Here is a 5,183-nt window from a genome sequence, read left to right on the forward strand (position 1 = left end):
TTGTGTTGAACCCCAAAAGGTCTATGAGGCGCTCGAGGATCCGGATTGGCTTAATGCCATGCATGAAGAACTCAACAACTTCGAGCACAACAAGGTGTGGAGATTGGTGCCAAGGCCAAAGGAGAACCATAATGTTATTGGAACCAAGTGGATATTCAAGAACAAGCAAGATGCTCATGGGATTATCGTTCGCAACAAGGCTCGTTTGGTGGCACAAGGCTACTCCCAAGTCGAGGGTATCGACTACGGTGAAACCTTTGCTCCCGTTGCCCGCCTTGAATCTATTCGTTTGTTGATTGCTTATGCTTCTCATCATAACTTCAAGTTGCAACAAATGGATGTGAAGAGTGCTTTTCTTAATGGTCCTATTAATGAGTTGGTGTATGTCAAACAACCCCAGGGTTTGAGGATCCCGAGTTCCCCAATCATGTGTACCAACTCGATAAGGCACTCTATGGCCTTAAACAAGCCCCACGTGCGTGGTATGAGCACCTTACCGAGTTGTTGCAAGATCGTGGGTTTGAAATTGGGAAAATCGACCCCACTCTTTTTACTAAGAAGGTTAAAGGGGAGTTGTTTGTATGCCAACTATATGTTGATGATATTATCTTTGGTTCTCCTAACAAAGCTTTCAATGAGGAGTTTGCCGCACTCATGACCTCGAAGTTCAAGATGTCCATGATGGGAGAGTTGAAGTTCTTTCTCGGGTTCGAAATCAAACAAAGAAGAGAAGGAACCTTCATCAACCAAGCCAAATACACTCAAGACATGCTCAAGAGATTCAAGCTAAGTGATGTCAAGCCGGCTTCTACTCCAATGCCCGTCAAATGCCAACTTGACATTGATCCCAATGGTAAAGCGGTGGATCAAAAGGTATATCGTTCTATGATTGGCTCCTTGCTTTACCTTTGTGCATCTAGACCGGATATCATGTTGAGTGTGGGAATTTGTGCACGGTTTCAAGCCTCACCTAAGGAGAGCCACTATGTGGCGGTCAAGTGAATCTTTCAATATTTGGCTCATACCCCAAACTTTGGCTTATGGTACCCTAGAGGAGCAATCTTCAAACTTGTGGGCTTTTCGGACTTGGATTGGGCGGGAGACAAAGTGGATAGGAAGTCAACTTCCGGAGGGTGCCAATTTCTTGGTTGCTCTTTGGTGAGTTGGTCTTCTAAGAAGCAAAGTTGTGTGTCTCTCTCCTCCACCGAAGCGGAGTATGTGGCCGCCGGTAGTTGTTGTCCTCAACTGCTATGGATGAGGCAAACTTTAAAGGATTACGGTGTCATTTGTGACAAAGTGCCTCTTCGGTGTGACAATGAAAGTGCCATCAAGATTTCTCTCAACCCGGTGCAACACTTCAAGACAAAGCATATTGAGATTCGGTATCACTTCATCCGGGATCACATTAGGCAAGGGGAGATCGAGCTCAACTATGTTAACGTACACTCATGATAACCTTGCAGATATTTTGATGAAGCCCTTGGATGAAGCAAGATTTCGCGAGTTAAGGCATGAGCTAAATATCATTGATTTGAGCAATGTGGCTTGAACCTTTGCACACCCACCATACTCATCTTGATGTCTTCTTTAGGTGTAGGCATGGACATAGGGGGAGTATTGTTCTCTCAATGAACTCTCCCTCCCCCCATTATGCATAAATTGATCATCTCTTTCATATTCTCCATTGTTGATGGTACTTGTGCTTCAAAGACGAGTTTGGGTCATGGGCCCAAGGTTAAAATCTTCGCAGTGCCATACCAATTGACTCAAACATAGGTGGCCTCGGCCACCGCCCTCCTTTGAGAGGTGCTTGTTCCGGTAGTTTCCTTAGGGTGTTGTTTGTGCTTTGAGTTACTCCAAGTTGCTCTTGGTTTACTGGTTTTTCGAACTTGGAGTATCTCTTCCCTATGCTATCCTTTTGAGTCTCCATCCCAAGCCTATCTCTATGCTTCAACCACCCTAGTCGTGCATAAGCCATTCTTCATTTTCTCGGCTGTTCTGTCTCCCTGCCGGCGGTACTACCACCGTGAGGGAGCGGTACTACCGCTCTAAGCGGTACTACCATTCCATCCAACGGTACTACTGCTCGAGTGGTACTACTGGGCCTCTTGCCCGGCTGTAGTATCGGGGCGGTACTACCGCTACCCCTAGTGGTACTACCGCTTAGCTGGACGTTGTGGGGGTAAGTATCGGGCATGGGGAGTTCTAACTCCCCCATACCCTTTCACTTAGCTGGACGCTGTGGGGGTAAGTACCGGGCATGGGGAGTTCTAACTCCCCATACCCTTTCACTCTCCCTCCCCGCGTCTCTCTCTCTCTCTCTCAGGCGACGAAGAACAGCCCCGGCCGCCGCTCCAGCTGGCCGATTCCGTGCCGTCTTCAATGATTTTGTCCGGTGGAATCCTTCCCCACCACCTCCTCTCGCCATGGAACCCGGTATTTCCCCCATTCGTTGCTCCTACGGTTCTATCCTTTGAATCTAGGTTTCTAGGGCAATTCATATTGGTTTCTCAATTTTTGGCTAAATCGGGGCTTGAGTAGGACGTTGAATGACTGCTAGATAGGAGTATTGAAGTTTTAGTTGAGCATTTTTGAATTTGTGACCTCCGGAACTACTGGATCTGCGGAGTTCGTGCGTCCATTCCCAGAGCGGTACTACCACTCCTATGCAGCGGTACTACCGCTCAGGCGGTACTACCGCCCTAGTTCCGCGGTACTACCGCTCGAGGCCCCAACTTCCAGAATGTCCACCTAAGCTTTCCTTTCTCACATTTGTTTCTCCGTGGCTTATGCATAGTTTGTATTCATGCTTTCCCTTGCGGTTTTGTGTCTCTTCAGGTGGTAGTAGCTCCAAGGTTCGTCGCAAGAATGCGCATCCCCCATCCAAGCGTGGGCGCACCTATCATGCCAGAATTGTCTATTCTGAAGATGAAGAAGAGGTTGCCCCCACACCGCCACTTGCTCGTCGTCAGTCTGCCAGGAACAAGGGCAAATCAAATGTCAAGTCAACCGCTGCTCGCAAGAAGAAGGAACCGGTCAAGACGACTGCTGAATTGAAGCAAAATGAGTATTGTCAATACCATGAGCAAAACCCATACCTTCTTACTCAGGATCCTTCTCTGCTTGGCTCACCATTCTGGAACAAGGACCAATCACTTGTGTACTTTGATCGGATCAAGGGAAGGAAGAACCTGTTTCTGAAGACCAAGTCAATCAACCTGGATCACATGGAGAAGTATCAGGCATACTTTGGAGAAGCTCGTGCCCTCTGTGATCAGCTCAACATAGTGCCCCTCATGACCTTCAACTATGATTTTGATGCAGAGTTGGTTGCACAGTTCTTTGCAACCATATGGTATGGCACAAACACAGAGCACACTTTGATCTGGATGACCAATGGCAGGCAGTTGCGCACCACTTGGGGCGCTTTTATGGCGCTTCTGGGATATCCTGACGAGGGGCTGAGGAAGCCTCTTGGCCTTCGTCCTCACCATGAGGGGGGGGGCTACTCACAAAGATGAGCTGAAGCCTCATATGATTATCACTAAGACAGGGAAAGGAGTCAAGAAGGAGCTGAAGCCATTCTTTAACATTATGCATCGCATCTTCTGGCACACTCTCTTTCCTTGCATTGGCAACTTGGACATGGTGCTTGGGCACCTTGTGGATATGCTACTGTTATGCCACTCTGAGAAGGGCACATATGCGGTCTTGGATGTCTCTCATGTCATGTGGAAGGAGCTGGTAAATGCTACCTATGGAGATCATTGCCAAAGTTATGCTCCCTTCATCTTCAAGTTGATTCAGACTACCTGGAGCTCCACTTTCCCTGGTGCGCCTCTTGAGACCGGACCCTTGACTCCTCATGCCGTGCTCAACTTGCGTCAGAAGGAGCTTTGGGCCTCTACTTCTCATCCCGAGGCAGCCGTGTCTTCTGCTTCTGGAGAGGATCAGGGCGATGATGGTGGTCTTGCTCCCGGCACAAAGCAATCTTCTGGTCAGTCAGGTTGGGCGGCTAAGCTCAAACACAAGGTGAAGAAGCTCTTTTGCTTTCAGACCGATGTTCAGCACAAGATGTACTTGACACATGTGGATGCCAAGAAGGCTCGTCAGGAGAGGAAGGCTATCATGAGGAAGCTTGTGATCCCAGTTCAGGATGACTCTGAGGACTGTATCACTCCGGAGGACAAGTGGATTTCTTTGCACTCTCACTGGACGGACTCGGATGAGTCCAATGCTGCTACATCTGCTCCAGGCCAGGATCAGGAGATCGAGGAGGAGACCGAGGAGTCTGAGAAGGAGTATTCTGATGGGTCTGATTCTGAGGAGTCTGACGAGTCCATGGGAGGATACTAGTGCCACCTGGAGTTGCGTTAGGTCACTCTTTGCCCCTTTTGGTGTCTCGATGCCAAAGGGGGAGAGGTTTAGGACCAGGGATTTGTCTTTCTGCAGGGTGTTGTTAAATCACAAGCTTGGTTCTTGTTGCTTCCATGTTTCTACTTGTGAACTCTTTTCCTTCGTTTGCTTTGGTTTGGTGTGAGACTCTTTCATATGGTGTAAGACATATGCTACCCTGGTTATACTTATTATGTCCCTATGTGCGTGAGTTTATGCTCATTTGTCTTATTAGTTTCCTTGCTTAAGTGTCCCTTATATCATTGCAAGGATTGCCTGGTCTATAAAATATAGGGGGACTGTTGATCCTAGTGTGTGTGTTGTGCAGTCCAAAGCACATCTATAGAATGCACACATCTAGGGGGAGCTTGTCTATATTTTATAGATTTTTAGGTTTGCTTATGCTCAAAATATATCTCTATGTGCAAATCCCGTATCGTCATCAATCCAACAAAAAGGGGGAGACTGTAAGGGCACATTTCTCCCTAAGTGGTTTTTGTGATTGATGACAATGCATTTGCAGACTAATCGTGTGCATTGAGCATTTCAGATATCTCATGTCTAGGCACTAGACGATTCGATGCCCCTCGGAGCCTTCGAAGATGGTTGTTCTCTATGTTTCTTTTTAGTGGATTTGAGTCACAGGAAAGCCGTACTATTAAGAGGGGGTCCGCTTCGGAAAGGTATGGGTGGATCAAAACGTACACAGCCCCATATGCACCCACAACCTCCTTTCCCCTCTCTGGAGCTTTTCCATGTTTTCTGTGGTGTTTTCAGCATCTTGCCAA

The sequence above is a fragment of the Triticum aestivum genome, chromosome 5D (genome assembly GCF_018294505.1).
Source record: "Triticum aestivum cultivar Chinese Spring chromosome 5D, IWGSC CS RefSeq v2.1, whole genome shotgun sequence".
NCBI lineage: Eukaryota > Viridiplantae > Streptophyta > Magnoliopsida > Poales > Poaceae > Triticum > Triticum aestivum.